The sequence below is a fragment of the Astyanax mexicanus genome, chromosome 20 (genome assembly GCF_023375975.1).
Source record: "Astyanax mexicanus isolate ESR-SI-001 chromosome 20, AstMex3_surface, whole genome shotgun sequence".
NCBI lineage: Eukaryota > Metazoa > Chordata > Actinopteri > Characiformes > Acestrorhamphidae > Astyanax > Astyanax mexicanus.
The window spans coordinates 25,937,013-25,956,194 of NC_064427.1; positions in this window are offsets into that span (position 1 = coordinate 25,937,013).

Sequence of the window (19,182 nt, forward strand, 5' to 3'; positions counted from 1 at the left end):
TAACTTTGCAATTTGTTGCCATATATTCTACCTATTTGTTTGTGCTCTTCAGTTGACTTATGGTGACTTCATTTCAAGATGCTGCTTTCCAGAGAACTAGCTTAAATATTTTTTAATAAAATACCAGTGCTTTTAAAGCTCTCCCTTGTTTTAAATGTCATGGCCCTCAGAATTCTACCAATGAAGTGTGGAGCCACTGCATTAGCAACCCTATGCCCCTATCACTAGCATTGTAAGCCTTTTGGGAGCATCGGCTTAAAGCGCTGTATTTAGAAATGCTGGGGGTGAATGAAGGTGGGCTATTCTACAAAAGTTTGTATTTGTTATCATGTTTCACTACAACCCAAGTCCATTTCACACCAGATTTCTCCTTTAAATGTATCATTATCTCAAAAATATATAATATAATATTACCCATCCTTACTCTATAGACCACGTCAGTGGTTTTGTAATGATGCACCGGCTCAGGTTTACTGATATGCCGTTTCACTTCCAAGTGTGGCATGTTTGCTCCCTATTATTTCAAGAAAAATCAATCATCTGTCAAACATGGTGGAGGTACACTTACATCATGTGCAATGGTATTTTCCCGTTTGTTTTTTTGAATAGTCATTAATAAGAACAAGTTTATACAGAGTGCAGTTCAGGTCAGATCAATGGTCACTTACAGTATTATTGGTTAATTTTTTTCACAAAATACAACAATTAAATGTAAGAGACGTGCAGCTTAGATTCCTATTCATGTAGCTTATATTTAAAATCAATGACAGTGTGTGACATTGACACAAATCCATTGTTGTCTTTTTTTTTAACATTTATTACGCATTAAGTAAATGTCAGAAGTTTTGGGCACTTTACAGCCAAAGGAAAGCATCTACCATGGCATACTATGGGTTCTGGGCTGATATCAGCAGAAAACGCCGGATCAGATATCAGAGGGAAATAGGAAATTAATCCGATCCAGTCTTGTAACAAATGCAGCCTAAAATAGCAGACACACACACACATGCGCACACACACACACACACATATACACACACTGTGTAATGTGAGGATATTAGTCGTGTGTTTCTGCCTGAGGGATGTAGAACGTTTGAATAGATTCTAGTTGAAATTAATGCCCTACTTTTAGAAGAATTAGTGAATTAATAAAAAAATAGGCACAGGGATTTTGGGTTTAGGTTATATCTTGGGAGATATCACATGTCTACAAGGCCTGGTGTCATTGTATGGGTGCAATTGTGTCATTACAGGCACTTTGACAGCCAAAGGTTACATTACTGAGGTTCTGCAAGCAGTGCCCTGGTGAAAATATATTTAATTGCACTTAAAAATATTGAGAAAAACAGATTTTTGCACTTACTTAAAATATATTAAAAGTACATTAATATTATGCTTTCATCAAATGTTTGATCATACTTTTATAAAAGTACAATATAGTGCATTTAAAAAAATAGACTACTATGAAGTACACTTTAATCATACTTTTTAAAAAAGTACAATATAGTGTATTTAAAAAAAAAAAACTATGAAGTAGACTTTTTGTTTAATGTAATTCAAAATACTTTTAAAATATTTATTCCAAATATACTTTTTTACATTTTTAGCAAAGTGTGTTAAAAACAGCTGTGACAGTAGTTCACTTAAAGTACAATGTATCATGTAACTTTTTAGAAAGTAAATTAAATTACTACATGAAAAAAATGTAAAGTAAATTTGTAACACGCTACAAGTTGTAGTACAGTACAAAAGACAGGAACAAGAAGCATATTTGTACTTTAGTGTAAATAGATCACATATATTTAACATCAATTCTTAACTATTTAATTTTGGCTTTTGCTCATGAATCTTTACACAAAATATTGTCTCTTATTGGCTAACAGCTGTGCGACACCAGCAAGACGTTAAACAGTTAGAAATGTTTCCCTAGAGTCTCTGTTAAACGCAAAATCCACCAGAGATCATATGCAAACCTACTTATTTGCACACAAAGGTGGGCAGTAAAGGAAAGCAGAGCAGAGCAGGTCCAGAAAGTAAAAATCCACCCTGGCAGTTGGCAGTTGGAACAAAACCTCGGGGTGGATTTTTACTTTTAACTAGTGTAAACAGAACTGTTTTAAACATACACCTACCTATCTCAATTATACTTCGTTGGTTGTGTTCCATAGTCAAATTCTAACCATTTGTTCCTTAGCTCTGAATTACTGGGTAAAGTATATAATATTGATGTGATATTTGCACAGGTAACACAGGAACGAACTTGCTATGCTGTTCCTAGCGCTGTTGGCTCCTATCTGAGGAGGTGTCATCGCTGCATGGCTTCAGCTCTGTCTGTGGGCGGTTAAAAGCCAATTAATACTAATCCGTTAGACCTAGACACGGTGCTTTTCCTGTTCGATTCGTTTTTCTAAAACATTTTCTTTGACAATGGGGTTGAGGAAGAGTTTATGTGCAGAATCATATACAACTCAGAGAGACCTACTGTATTTCACAAAGAACAAGAAAAAGTGTATTTTAGCAGAAGGAGAGCTTTAACAATATGTGTACATTCCTCCTGCCTTCTCATTCATTCTGCCTTGCCTTCATTCAGAGGAAACAGCAGATGAGAAACAGCATATCCTCAGACACTTCATTAATATCACACAGCAGATGCTGGGATCCCATTAGTCACCCAAAAACATTCTGGAAACAAATGCGTCCTGCTTGTTTTCCCATACAAATATTGGCCACGGTGTAAATCCGAGCGGAGCGTTGTGGGCGTATGAGTAACTGGTGTTCCTACGAGGCACACGCCAGCTGTGCTTTCATTTAAGCTTGGTTAGTGTAAAGAATTTGTGTGTGTGTGTGTGTGTGTGTATAACTGTATGTGTATTCGCGTGTATGCCTAACAAAGCCATTCAGCTCTGCGATCGATCGGAGCTGCAGAGCTTTGAGTAAAATTCCCCAGTCTGGTCTGCCGGATCATACGAATGACAGGTGGTAATGAAAACAGAGGGCCTGCTGCTGTAGACGCGAAGGCCCGCCAAGGAGCCGGGCCCAAACCACACTCCCAGCACACATAGCCGAGAGCGGCGGACGATGGCAGGAAAAGAAATAACCATTTCCTTCCATGAAACAGACTCATTTTTTGCGGCCTAAAGAAAAAACCCAGAACACAGTGGATGTCAGTGTACGAGGAGCTGATGATGTTGTGGTGGGATTTTATTGACCTCCAGCACTGAGCTCGACTGGCTTTGGGTTGATGTATGTTGGATCCAGTCATATCCAGGGTGATGTCACATATCCAGAATGTCTGTTGCCATGGTGCAGCATGCAATTTAATTAGTGGTGTCAACTGCTGCGAACCACTAGGTAACCCCCTTTACTGACTCGAAGGTCAGTTAAGGTCAGAGAGTGTATGAGGCTAACGTGAGTGAATGAGAACTGGGGGAGGTTCACTCTTCTTATCTGGTCCTCGAAGAACCCAAGCTTTGACTCGATAGCCGGCCAGCCCAAGCATACAGGGATAATGCTCAAAGAGGTAGGCAACAAACAAAAAAGGTGCATCAGTGTCCAGTGTGGTAGGAGAGGGATTCCAAATCTTCCACCATCTTCAATTTATCAATACATCCAGGCCTCATTTCTGCGCTAGGCCCCAATCCCATACCTGAGACCTCCCTTTGAAGACTTTACTTCAGAACCTTAAGAAAAGAGAGACCACCCAAAGTGGATGGAGTGCGTATTGTGAAAGTGTAATGTCTGGCTTAATGCTTCTAACTTTTCCTAACACAATTGATGAAAAAAATCACAGAAATATTGTGCAATTAATTGCGCTTAAGATGCAAGTTTTTATAGTGGATAGTCTCCAAGAAAGTAAATATAGCAAGAAGAGATTCTGTGTTCCAGGGCGTATATCTGTGTAGTGTTAACCTGCTTTAACACAGAACGCTAAAAATGTACCGCTTTCAGTGGGACGTGTAGTGCAGCTGTATTAAGCGGAGTTACGCGGCAGGGAGCAGTGAACGCTGCACACACCACACTGTTAACTGTATGTGTTGTAGTGTGTAAAAAGCATGGAGCAGCACAGACAGCATTTTGTTTTATTTATAGCAGTATATTATTTGGCTAATATATCATATTAAACTGCACCTTATCAGCAGTTTAGCTTAATTAAACAGAAGTATATTTCATAGCTGGGTCAGATTGAGAAAAGATCACGTTTTCACCGCAAGCAAACCTCTCCAGAAAAAAAAAATCAGCATGTTGGGCAGGGATGGGGCAGATAACGGTGGAAGTTGGGGTCAAACTTGGTGATTAATTAATTTGGGTTACAAAATTGATTCCAAATTAATCACCTGCATTAAATTTAACATAATAGCAGATCACCTTTGGTCTGCTACTAGTCATTAAAGGCACTTTGACAGCCCAAAGTTACGTTAACCAGGTCCTACAACCAGTGGCCCTACCTGTTATGAACACACACGCCAGTGCCCTATTTTAACAGGATAATGCTCGTCCACTTACTGCTGCCATTACAGATATTATGGCAAAACCACCTATCCACTGAGCAGAGAGTGGTAGATGATGGCATAACCATTTCCTTCCCTGAGATTTTTTGAATTTTTTGTGGCCTTAAGAAAGAACATGTCAAAGTGTACGAGAAACTGACAATGGAGCATTGTTTGTGTTGTGTTCAGATCTTGCTTGAATAATGTTTTTTTTTTATATTTTTTAATTGACATCCAGCGCTGAATTTCACTGGCTTTGGGATAATGTACGTACGTTCAAGTCATATCTGGGTTGATGTAACACAACCAGAAGGCATGGTGTCATTGTGTGGGATGCAATTTAATATAATAATCAGATCACCTTTGGTCTTTATGAATTTCAGGAACCTGAATTAATGAGTACTAATGAGATCCTGCAACCAGCACTATTTTAACAGGACAATGTTCTACCACATGCTGCTGCCATCTCAAGAGCTTGCTTTAAATATACACATATATTGTGGCCAACCATTCACCCACTGCGCACCTTGAGCACACTGAGCAGAGAAAAGCAGACTATGGTAGAACCATTTTCTTCTGTGAAACAGACTCATTTTTTTGAACAACCCAGAACACTGTGGATGTCACAGTGCACGAGAAGCTGATGATGGAGTGGGGTTTGTGGTGTGTCTGGGTTTCACTTGAATGATGTTTTTGGTGGAATTTCAGTAAGCTCCAGCTCTGAGCTCGACCGGCTGTGGGTTGATGAAATGTGCATGATGTTAAGCCACCCTGCGTTTATTGATTTCTTAAGTTCTATTGGCTGCTCTTGGATTCTTTTTTTCCCTACACTAAAATAATAAAAGTGCTGTATATGAAGAATAGGCCTATCACATCAGAACATTCTGTCTGGCAATAACTGCGTTGATGTAGTTGAATATTTTATTCATGGGTAATTGATGTAACCATTTAAATAAAATCAATCAATCAATAAAACTGCACTTAAATTTGGCACATTTATGTTTAATTTATGTTTATGTATTACAATGCCATTCCAAAAAAAGTCATGGGATAGCAGTATGTAACTTAAGGGTGTAAAGGGTTTAAGATGTTTTCTTGTGAGTGAGGCTGAACATTGAGGTCTTGGAGGCACTCACATTGGACTTTCCTGACTCTGCACATTACATGAGGCTATGATGTTCCCACTCTCCTAGTTACTGATTGTTTGCACCTGGCCTGCCCTGTATAAATACCCCTCTGTCTTCTCTGTCCCTCCCTGAGTATTGAATCTACTTAGCCAGCTCTTCTACTACATGGTTCCTTTGTTTATTGCCAATGTTAAGAACCTGTGCTTGTTTTCAACTTCCGGTTTTTGAATTGTCCTCTTTATTGTTTGTTTCTGTTGCTAACCTACTATTGTATTTTTGAATACTCATTTGCCTTGACACTTGACATCTGCTGCATTTTCTGTGTATGACCCTGTATTTCCTGACTGTGTTCTGGCATGTTGATTATATTTGCTGCCATTCTGTTATTGACCCTGCTTGTCCCATACTACTCCTGTAAGCCTAGCTCCTTTATTAATAAACTGTGTGTCTGGCCTGCGTGACACTTTTGCAAGGGCACCCATGCATTTTTGACAATACGAAGCAAAACCATATGCTGCATGCTTTACACATTACAAAGGGGCGACTGTGAAAAAAGATGGTACAGGTACTGCAATGTGGAGAACTGTGCATCGAATAATAAGGGTAAAATAAGAAAAATTCATATTTATAGGATATAGGATAAATAAAGGAATAATTCACAAACCTCATGAATCATATCTTAGACAAAGGATCAACATATCCTCCACAAAACCCAACTGAGTCATCATACAGTAATTATCATCATCTTTAATGGACAGTGATTCATAGAATAATATTAAGGTTAGATAAACATACACAGAGTAATTGTGCTAATGTAACATCCATTAGATGTTTAATCCATTAGAAACCAATGCACATGCTTGACTCATGCAAATTCCACTTCTGTAGTCCAAGGGTAATGTTAATAGCGCCATTAGTAGTCCTCTATTCGTATGGAGGAAATGTGCTAAGGGACACAAAGTCCCCAAAAAGAGCATAAAACTCTTTTTAAGCCATTTTGGTGGTAAATGGAGGACAGGAAATCATTAGGCTCTTCTGCAGAGGTAATTCTGAAGGGAACACAGAACCTTTCCGCTGCCTCTGTGGTGCTGATGGCGGGGGATGTAGCAGGGGGCTGAGCAGAGATGCTGTTAAAGGTGGAACAGGCATGGCAGGGACGGGTCCCTTAGGATCTGACTGTGGATCTGCTTGTCCTTTAGGGTAAAAATGCTCTGCTTTTCTGTGTCCAATCAAAAACAAAACAGGCTTACTCTAATAGAGGCTTATACTTCTGTTAAAAATTCATAAACCACATTTACACAGCTCCCCGTTCAGCTTGAAATGGGGATGTGGTTTTATTTTCAGCTTTTTCTACTGGACCTACAGGGCTAATTGAGCTAATATGTGATGTAAATGTGTGGCTAATGAATTAGAACTATTTAAACTGCATGGCTAAATCGTCTCATGGTCACCTCAAACCACACTGTGTTGCTCTCTGATCAGGAAGAGACCTGCTGTTGAGATGTTCTGGTTGTTATTTACACCACAATCACAATTTGTGACTACTGCTACTAATGATTTGTCCTCAGTCAATTACATTTATAGCTTGTTTGAAGCAAGTTTTAAAGATGGCTGCTGCTGCTGTTGTTTATAGTATTGATTTTCTGTTAAGACATGCAGTTCCAGCAATGCTAAATGCTTCAGTATAAACTCCCTTGTCTTGTTACCTACATTAGTCTTTAGTATAAACTTTTAAACACCAAACAAAACTTGGCTAAGTCTAAGTTGAAACTGTGTGAATTATTTTTTTTTTGCTAATTATTATAACCCTAAAGTACCATTCATTAAAATGGTGTAGAGTAGCATGCTACAATAATAAGGGTGCTTGGGCAGGGGGGGTGCTAAGTGGTCCAGCAGGCTAAGCATAGTCTCTACGATCGGGAGATCACCTATTCGACTCCCGGTCATGCAGCTTGCTATCAGCTGCTGGAACCCATTGAAAGCACAGTTGGTTTTTTAATTTTTTTTTGAAATAGAAGAAATTTTGAAATAAATCTTTTAAAAAAGTGCTTAGGCAAGACATCTTACAATTAGGTGACTGGAAGTGCTAGTAAGTGATATAAATAGGTGGTGCATGAATTCAAGTAGGTCTCATCTTAAGCTTACCTCAAACCACACTGTGTGGCTAATAGACCTGCTGTTGATATTTCTGACACTCTTATTTACACCTCAGAACAGATAAGGCTTTAAAGCTGCTGCTACAACAGTTTAGACCTCAGACCTTTAGACCTAGTTAACATATATGAGTGGAAGTTTGTTTGAAGAAAATGCACTGTAAAAAAACAAAATTTAAAAATTGCTAAGTTAATATAATTAAAAAATAATAATAATAATAATAATTTTTAGGTTTAAAAAAAAATAATTGCACTGTAGACTAGCCAAGCCAAGCCAACTACTCTGCAATACTGCACATGCTCAGTTTGACTCTTCAGTTAAACGGGGTCTACTGCACAATTCCGCAGGGGTTTTAAACCTGCTATTGGTAATGCAGTTAGGTTTGTATGCGCTACTGCTATTTAAGGAAAATTACACCTTTCCCATTGGCTCCTGGAAACATATTATATTTGCATACTGGGCGTGTCCTCTTACCTCTTACTCACCTTCATGGTGTAAACATTCTCCACAGGCTGTTGCCTCCTCTTGGGGTTTATATAGGATTTATAGTTAAAAGTTAATAGTTAACTGTCTGGCCTCAGTGTTTAAGGCTATAAGAGCAAGTTGCTGTGTTGGTTGGGTGCAGCTGGTCATATCTGCATTACTGCAAGCTTATATAACTGACAATAAAGCAAATAGTAATAGTTATAAATTCCAACTTCCCAGTTGCTTAAACTTAAAATAACCAAAATAATTAATAAACTAAATATAAAATGGGATTTTAAACAGCTTTTTTAAGTTAATAATAAATTATAGTGAGCTAAATTAACGAACCATATTTACAATACACATACAATACCTTAAATTAGGCCAACTTAAAAGTTAAGACTGTACAGTGTATGCAAGATAGCTGCTGCTGCTGTTGTTTACAGCAAATGTACAATAAATCACTTAGGGTAAGAGCATTAGATACCATGTAAACATCTGGAGTCAACATAGAAAATCAAAATAGATTTTTTTTCAGCTCATATACCCTGAACCAACATAGAAAAATATTGCTTTAATTCTGGGTCCAGGACAAAAAAAATCAATATACAGCAGAGCTTGAAATAAAAAAGATAAGAATACAACCACATAACTGCAATTACCATCGGCAGATTGCTGTATTTGTCTAACCTTATCCAGTTCAGTACAGCTACTGAACATGACTGCCAGTCTAATTACGGGTAACAGTGAACGCCTTCACTTGGCAGTGTGTGCTTGTGGAAACTTGCTGTATGAAAATCAACAGTGATTATGTAGCTTTCACCACCCACATGCTCCATATGCCAACATGTCTGCACTGTTGTGGCAGAATGTTAATAAGGTGCGAGTGGAAGTGTTCTCACAATATTCAGTCCAATCTTTTGTTTCTCAATTGGTCATTATTAGTTTCATCTCTGTATTTCTCAGTGAGGTTGTTAAATATGAGAATTATGTTTTTTAAGCCTGTATAAGGCAATATGTATGATGTAAATATTGGCAAAAATCAAATCAAGCATGAAATGAACTCCATGCTGATATAAACCAGTTTACATTGTTTTTTTAGTGTTTTTTTTTTTTTTGCTGGTGTGATGCATATTGGCCAGCATAACCCTGTTTTCAATATATCATCTGCCATTGCTTAAGATTAGCATAGTATTGAACCTTTACAGGAGAAGAAAAAATAATAATATTTAATGTTTTTATGTAATACTTACCGTTACCATGTTGTGTAAAAAAAAAAAAGGCAAAAAGATGGTAAAAGAGCTTATTGTAAGACTCTTCACATCAGCAGTGCTGCCTGCTGCTGGGTAAGCACGTATCAATGTGATTATTAACACTCATTCCCTGCATAAAAGTGCATTTCGTGCGTAAAAGCGCGCACCGTGCGTAAAAGCGCATTCCGTGCGTAAAAACGCGCGCCGTGCGTAAAAGTGCATTCCGTGCGTAAAAGCGCACGCCATGCGTAAAAGCGCATTCCGTGCGTAAAAACGCGCGCCGTGCGTAAAAGTGCATTCCGTGCGTAAAAGTGCATTCCGTGCGTAAAAGTGCATTCCGTGCGTAAAAACGCGCGTCGTACGTAAACGTGCATTCCGTGTATAAAAGCGCATCTGTAAAAACGCGCACCGTGCGTAAAAGCACATGTCCTGCGTACAAACTCATCCCGTGCCTAAAAGGCTTTCGGTGCGTAAAAGCACGTGAAAGCACATCCCGTGCGTAAAAGTGCATTCTGTGTGTAAAAGCGTATTCCAGCTGTAAAAACACGCACCGTGCGTAAGCACGTGTCCTGTATATAATTTTATTCCGTGCCAAAAAAGAGCATTCTGTGCTTAAAAGCGCATTTGGTGCTTAAAAGCGTGTTAAAACACATCCGGTGCGTTAAAGCGCGTGCCATTCGCTGCGCATAAATGCCTGCAAAAAATGCACCGACTAAAATCCCATAAGCCATGAAGTAAAACAAACACATGATACTTTTTCCGTGGACGAGGAGAGGCGAGGTTGTCCTTTCGCCCACCCTTCCCCGATTGCACTCAGAATTTAGGAGTTCTCAGACAGAGTTGCCAGGTTCACCAAATTGGACTGGTTTAAACTATGGTCGCCAGTCTCGAGGTGCGTTTTTGAGCTACTTTCAAATATACCACAATAGCAATACGGCTAATAACAATACCCGTAGAAACATAATTGTATTAACCAATTAACAACGTTTAAACATACATTGCGCTGAATATTTGTATGGGACCTGGCAATCCTTTTCTCAGCTGCTTAGAAAAAGAAGCGCGCCGGGTGGCACGGGAGAGAGAACATATCCTCCCAGCAAAGCAGAGCTGGACAGTTCATAAGACCGGGACTTACTGACAGAATTATGGACTTACTGACAGAGTTAAAAAGCTAAGGCAGCCTGATTAAAAAAATCTAATATTTAATTGTTTATAAGTCCACAGTGTCAGAGGTGTATGGCCGTTAGCCAATCACGGACATGCCGCCTCCCACAGCACATAACCTAATCACGACAACTGCAAAGAACCGTTAATCGTTTCAAAATCGTCCAAAGCGGGGAGAAAAGGCGCAAAACATGAAAATAAGTTACTACAACTATACCCAGCTGGCGTTTCAAAGTTGAATCAACGTTGATCAACGTAGATGTTATGGTTAAATCAACGTTGAATCAACGTTATATAGCAACGTTGTTTCAACCTCAACCTTTAATAAACCATAGCTCACTAAAATTAGAAAATCCTATGGTTAACAAAGTGTTAACAATAAACTTACATTACTGTAGTAAAGCTGAGTATATAGAAAGTTACCCACCACCATCTGATTCAACGTCTGATCTCAAAAACACAGTAAAACTAATAGAACATGAACATGGTGTTCAATTAAAAAGCAGTTACTGCAAACAGAAGTAAAACACTTTTTCTTTCCTCCATCCAACCGTTTTCAGAAATTATATGGTGATGAAATGTAAAATGCTGATTCAAAAGGCAGAAGGTTGAGGACATTATGTTGATTCAACGTTAAAATTTCAACATTAGCACAACCATAGAACATTAAATATTGATTCAACGTTGTTTTAACTTTGAAACAGCCACAGACATTACTTAAGTCATATTTCAACCACATTTCAACGTTGAAGGTGGGTTGTGTGCCAGATGGGTAGAGGCAGAAAAATGAATGAAACTGAACTGTTTGTTCAGCTGTCAGGAAGAGGAAAAGCAAAACACAGTAAAGGTAATCTAGTGTTCAGAGAGCGTTTTAATGCCCATTTTGCCAGTTCATTAAGCCTGACACTGTCCCAATTTACCAAATAAAAACGCGCGCCGTGCGTAAAAGCGCAATCCGTGCGTAAAAGCGCATTCCGTGCGTAAAAGCGCATTCCGTGCGTAAAAACGTGTGCCGTGCGTAAAAGCGCAATCCGTGCGTAAAAGCGCATTCCGTGCGTAAAAACGTGTGTCGTGCGTAAAAGCGTATCCCATGCTAAAAGTGCGTATTGTGCTTAAATTTGTGTGCCGTGCGCTGAGTAAACGCCTGCAGAAAAGGCTCAGACTAAAATCCCAAACTCTATAAAGAAAAACAAACACATAAACTTATTTAGTGGACAGAGGAAGGTGGACTCGCGTTTCGCTCACCCTCCCCCGACTGCAGTCTGTTATTAGTAAGTAGTTCTCAGCTAGAGTTGCCAGGTTTGCCAAATTGGGGTGGTTTTAACTGTTTGGTCGCCGGTCTCGAAGTGCGTTTTTGAGCTACTTTCAAACATACTGCAATAGCAATATTACTAATAAAAATACCCTTAAAAACACAACTATTTAAAATTGTATTCACCAATTAACTTAACAACGGTTTAAACATACATTGGGCTGCATATTTCTCCTGGACCTGGCAACCCTTTTTTTTAGTTGCTTAAAAAGAGGAGCGGGCCAGGTGGCATGGGAGAAAGAATACAGAGCTGGACAGTAACATAAGAACGGGATCGGGTGGGTCTCGCTGTGGGGGCCGCCGTTTAACAGAGTTAAAAATCGGCCTTTATACACCACAGTGTAAGAAAGAGCGTGTCCGATAGCCACAGAACCTAATCACAACAACTGCGATGGTTTAAGAAAGCTTTAGAACCGTTAATGATGGCAAACTGGAAAATCGTCCAGAAAGCGCAAAGGGTGCAGAAAAGGCGCAAAACAAGAAAATAAGTTACTACAATGTAGAGGCGGAAAAAATGAATGAAACTGTGCTGTTTGTTCAGCTGTCTGGGTGAGGAAGAGTAAAACACAGTAAAGGTAATCTAGTGTTCAGAGAGAGTTTTAATGCTCGGCTTGCCAGTTCGTTAAGCCTGACACTGTCAGTCCCGTCCTTAAGTGACAGTGATGATATAGAAATTAGATTAATTAACTAAAACATTTTGTCTATAAATAATAAAAAAAATCTCCACCTTTAGACTGATGTGTCAAAAAAAGTGTTTAAACAAGCTTATTTAAGACTCTTCACATCAGCAGTGCTGCTTGTTAATGAGAAAGCACTTATCAATGCAGTTATCAACACTATAAACTCATTCCTTGAGTAAAAACGTGTGCCATGTGTGCGTAAAAATCGTGTGGTGCGTAAAAGCGCAATCCATGCGTAAAAACGCGCACCGTGCGTAAAAGTGCATTTCGTGCGTAAAAGTGCATTTCGTGCGTAAAAATGCGCATTCCGTGCGTAAAAGCGCATTCCGTGCGTAAAAACGCGCACCGTGCGTAACAGCGCATTCCATGCGTAAAAACGCGCGCCGTGCGTAAAAACGCATCCCGTGCGTAAAAACGCATTCCGTGCGTAAAAACGCGCGCCGTTTGACAACTTCTGTGGATAAAGGAAGGCGGACTTTTCATTTCGCCCACCCTCCTTTGATTTCTTAGCCAGAGTTGCCAGGTTCGCCAAATTGGGCTTGTAATAACTGGTGTTTGAGTTTGTGGTCAAAAAGTATGCGAGTATAGCATACACTGTGGTGAACAGAGTGTGGAAGGGCTTAGCGTGGTTTCCCTTGCCCTTCTACGCTTCCAACACATCTGATCTAGATTAATAAGCTCATTAACAGTCCATTATTGAGTTAATGTGCAGGGCAGTGGGCCTTCAGGACCAGGTCTCTGAAACCACAAATGAGGCTATGACAAATGTTTCCCTCTGAAAACCTAAACGTGTTATAACATAGGTGTATTATACTTATTATAACATGTTATGAAGATTTATTGCTCAGTTTTGGCTGAGGAATTCAGTAAAGTGGGCTATTTTGCATTTTGGAAGTTTGCATGCAAATCGGTAACTTCCCAAAGGACATACTTAGCGGGTAAGTGTGAAGTGTGAAGCGGCAAACAGAGTTTATTATAAAAAATGCTGAAATATTCTTTTAATTTCTGAAGACTAACACAGCCCAGCTCACACATTTCTAACACTAGAGCTGGAGTCCCCCCAGGACTGACTACATTCATACCCCCACTGTGTTTCAGGCCAGACTGGCCTTAAAGTGCATAAGCCTGTGAAATAAACAACTGTGAACTCATAACTGGAATGAAAATGAGAGCTGGAGTGCCAGTCCTTCCCATTCACTTTCACATTCCGGGAGATGACCTGGAGCTGGGCCGCTCGGCTGGCTCCCTCTGCTGGGAAGCCATTAATCAGCTCCACGCTGGTGTCAGGCAGGAAGAACCGCCAGAAGAAGCCAGCATGTAAACAGGAAACAACCTTTCAGGCACTTCAGATGCGTCAAAGTGTGTGAAATACACGTTTTAGTGTCTATAACAGTCCACCCTGAGATAGTTTGACTCCTATATGACAGAATAACACACCATTAAAGCGACAATTTTTGGGTCTGTACTATGGTGAGAATGTGTATTCACACTAAGAATGCAGGAAAATATACCTATTTTTAAAACGTGCATTGTTGTACAATCTGTTATCACTGAAAAATAATTTGATCTTTTTTAGAACTCTCTTCAGTTCTACAACAGTGTTTTAGGGCCACTAGAACCAAAAATAAAAACTGTTCACTAGATAATAAGAGGAAAATGCCCCCTTCTCTCCCTCAGTGCTCCGCTCCTAAACTGCAGCCCACGCAGTTAGAACTATATTTCCCTTAAAATACAAAACTTTATCCTCGTAATATTACGACTTTAAGCTCGTAATATTACGACTTTAATCTCGTAATATTACAACTTTAATATTGTAATATTGCGATTTTAATCTTGTGAACAGTTTTTATTTTTTTAAGAGTGGCCCTAAAATGCTGTTGCACAGTTCTAACTCCTTGGTTCTATTGGTTTCTTTGGATAAACCACACAGTCTATGGGTTAAACAATGTGGAAATGCATATCAAGACTTCTAATATCTCTATGTTGGCAGTAGCACCGCTAGCAGTGCCAAGGTCGCTCAGGTAACCAAAAAGCTGTCAATAAGGGTGTTTCACACCTGTAGTTGGTTATTGTCCAGATCAAATGATGAGTTCATTACTTGGAGAGTTTTCTTTCTTTGTTTGGTTTGGTTTTACACAGGCATAAACCTAAACGCACCAAAATACGCACCAATAAACCACACCACACAAGCACGTTGTTTCCTCTAGCAAGAGATAAACATTAGAGGTGTGCCAAAAAATCGATTCACATAAGAATCTTGATTCTCATTTACTACGATTCAGAATCGATTTAAAATGTCCCAAAATCGATTCTGAGGGGCGGGTTTTAGACTGATTTTGGGCTGGGTATTTTTGTTGGACCTGGCAACCCTGGGGATAGCGCTTGTCCTTTCAAACGGAGATCTTCCAGACACACACAGAGCGTAGGTGTTTGAGAATCACCGGTAAGATGGCAGAACAAGCACTATATTACATTAGATTAACGTGTAGTTTCAATGTTTTATGGCAGAATGCTTCATAACAAGCATAAAAAAGATCGCTAGTAGTTAGTTTCAGTAACTGTTAGCTAGCTAACTAGCTAACTTTCCAGTTCCACCTTAAATAACGCTACAGGTGGCAGCGGGCTGCAGCATTTAAGGCGGAACGGAAAAATACAATAAGCTAATCAGAGCTAATTTCAGCTCCTCATCACAGAGGAATTAAGGAATGGACCATATGAATTAATTTCTCCACCTCCTGCCCCCTTTCTGAAGAAATACAACGACCTTAAATAAATTAACTAGTTAATCAGCAGCTGCTCCTGAACTTTAGCGCTCCACTGCTATCATCACATCAGCCCAGCAGCGTCACCTACACACCACCGCTAGTAGCCTGGTAATAAAGCAGTGTTATTTATTATTTATTTATTGTTCATTAACGTCATTGTGATATCCCAGTGATTCCTCTGTCACTGAGGACCCACATTCCTGCACATTTTATTGTTTTTGTAACACATTACCTGCTCCAGGACCAGTGTATATTATGGAGGGTTTTTTTTCAATAAGATTCATAAGCCAGAAGCAGAAATTTTTATAATTCAAATCGTTTTGAATCAAAAATCGATTTTGAATCGAATCGTGGCCCCCAAAATCGGAATCGAATCGAATCGTGAGATAGTAAACGATTCCCACCCCTAATAAATATAGCAGTAAATATAGCAAGAAGATTCTGCATTTCAGCACGTATATCTGTGCAGTGTGAAGCTGATTTAACACTGAACACTGCCCAAAAGCAATTATTGTTCTCAAACCTGCACAATCGAACTGCACTAAGGGTACAAACGAACCAGAGTCTGTTTCAACCGGACCAATATTTATATATTTTTAAATATTTTGTCCACTCAGGTATACTATGGAAGCCCATTCCCGCCACCTAAAAAAATATAAATAATCCAGCACATTTTTTTTATTATTATTAAGTAAACTGCTATCTCAATATTTTGAGATACTAAGTCATTATTTTGAGATACTATCTCAATATTGTGAGATAGTATTTCAAAATATTGAGATAGTATCTCAAAATATTGAGATAGTATCTCAAAATATTGAGATGGTATCTCAATATAATGACTTACTATCTCAAAATAATGACCTAGTATGTCAAAATATTGAGATTGCAGTTTACTTAATAATAATAATAATAAAAGTGCTGGATTTTTTTTAGGTGGCGGGAATGGGCTTCCATAGTATACCACTATTTTTAAATAGAAATAAAAAATCGTAATAACTGCTGCTTTAATGCATTCAAACTGGATCTTGCAGAGTCACTGACCCAATACAGAACATAGCATCCAAGCCAGCATGCTAATGTGAGGCTCACATTGATAGAGCACATGGGACTAGGTGGGTTCTGGGTGAACATGAGCTCTGAGTGTATATGGTTTGTGCCTGTGTGTTTTTTTATTGGGACGCAGTCAGGCTTTCCAAATGGACCCCATCATTACAGCTCACCTTAATCTCACACAGGTTCCTCCTAGTCCCATGTTAAACCCTCTAGGTCCCATCACTGAGCCTAATAGGGTCCACCGCTGACTGACTTTACATATGTGGGCTCAACATGTGATCCATGTGATCCATACAGGACCCACATGAACATGTTTCAGATTCTGAGGAGGGTCCTGTGAGGCTACTGCCACATGATGGCGCCCTTCTCAAACTTCTAATTTACTGAATATTAGTTTCACTACTGATTCTACAATAATATTTGATAGTAATAATAATTAAGAAACATATTTTTTACAGCCACTGTTACTGTAAAAATATGAATCTGGCAGTTATTTATTTATTTATTTATTTTTTAAATATTTTATATTAAATGAACCAATAAGAATTCTATAAAATTGCATTTTTCCCATTGTGGAGATATCTGGATTTTACAAGACAATGCTGAAAATTAATACTATGTATTTTAGCATATGTATTTACAATTTATATTTTATGTAATTACACTGTAAGCACAGCTTATAAAAAGTTCATAGCTAGCTTAAACTGGTCAAGCTATTTGTTAAATAGCTTTCTATGGGGTATTCCCAGAACACACCTGACTCTGTGGATTGAGAAATGTTAAGTGTCTGCACTTTGTGCTTCAGAAATGGAATGATGTCCCATCCATGTGGCGCCAGCTATCAGGTCTCACTACAACTCCAATAATTTGTGCTGGTTTGTGTTCAGGTAAACACACAAGATAACACCTCACAACTGATACAAGTATATGGTATGGGTGTTCCCAAGTCATCCGCTGACGTAACAATTTATGATCCATCTACAAACTGCTCTCCCAAAACTTTTGGTATATGTATATATGTCATAAGAGTATCAAGATTATCAGGGTGAAACATCCCTTTCCACTGTACTAAATATAGCCTTTACAAAGTATGTTATATCATGTAAATGCATTTTATCACTGTCCATTAAAAACAGATATCCAAATTTTTGTGTTAAAATCTCTTGAGGAATAGACCAATAGAATTTCTCAATTTTTTCTGAAATAAACTCTTTTTACAGTGTTCTTAAAAAGGTTTTTTTCTCTCCTGTAATGTTGCTATTTTGGAGATGCAGGTTTTTCACTTGACAGCGATGATGGTTCTTTGTTAGATATTATTTGCATAAATTGCTGTTGATTGACAACAAACCTTAGTAGCGCATTTATGAAGCAAATCTTGGACTCTGGCTTGTATTTAATTATTCACTAAACAGCTTTAGGAAGACCCATCTGCCAGTATGTATTGTTATTTTCCCTTGGCACAGAGTAACGTGGCATATTCATATTAATAGCTCATGTATTACACAGACATGAAGGCAGACACTGATAAATGGGCCATTAGACACAAAGCTTGTTGTTAATGCCTATATTGCAACAGTACCCTGAAACAGTTGTGGGTGGATAGCATGGTGAATAGAGCTGTGAGGATATGTGTGTGTATGTTTGTGTGTGTGTGTGTGTGTGTTGTAGGAGACAGAGAGAGAGAGTGTGTATGTGCTCATGTTGTTGAACGTAGGCCTATCCCGAATCTCCCAGAAGCTTGAGACGCATTACTGTTCAGGGCTTAGGGAGATATAGCCAATTGAGTTTAATTAACAACTGATAGCTTAGTCTTCCCTGTTATGAATAACTAATTTCCTCAGCTCTCGTGAGACAGTCTGCTCCAGCCTAATGAATAATTTGCCAGTGTAGGCAGAACCCAGCCCAACAGCGTCATACAGGCCACAGCCCTGCATATAATATTTGACTGAGGCTGTAAAACAAGCAGGACTGTGTTCAAATTCTTATCTGTCATGCTGTGTCATGATGTGTGTGGTAAGGTTGCTGCACTGTGCGTGTCAACCTGAACGAATACAGTGTACAAATAGGTTTATTTGTTGTGTGTATTAAAATTCCTGTGTTCTGTGCATATTTGAGGACACCCATTCTAATGAATATGTTAAGCTACTTTTATTTGTCCAGTCTTTGCGGAGCTGTATACTGTATAAAGAGGTGGACTCTCTGGAGTAAAAAGACATGAATTTATTGGGATGCTTAATACCTGACAGGGGTTAGAGCATTCAGCTGGGGAGCAGTGAAATTTGGAATTTAGGATGATTTGGGATCTGGGAAATTTGGGGATTTGGGATTTGGGAAATTTGGGAATAGGATGAGTTGGGGAGAAGTTGGGGTGGTGCATTCAACATCCTGACTTAAATTCAACTAATATTGAATTTGTCAGTAAATTAAATCTAAACTTATCTCTGTCTGTCATGAAATTTTGAAACAAATTGTAAAGAACAATTGACAGATGCCATAAAAAGATAACAGCCGTACCCTGATTAAGGTTTGACTATTGATCCCTTTTGTCATATGACATAGTTCACCTGCCCAATATCCAGCTACTCCCAGCTGCGTTGGACTAGTTGCCCATCTATTACTGACTGTGTTAAAATTAACATAGACTCTAGTCATTTTTTGATTGCTGTCTCAATAATATACTATTATGATTATTATGTTATGTTATTATTATGTAATGATA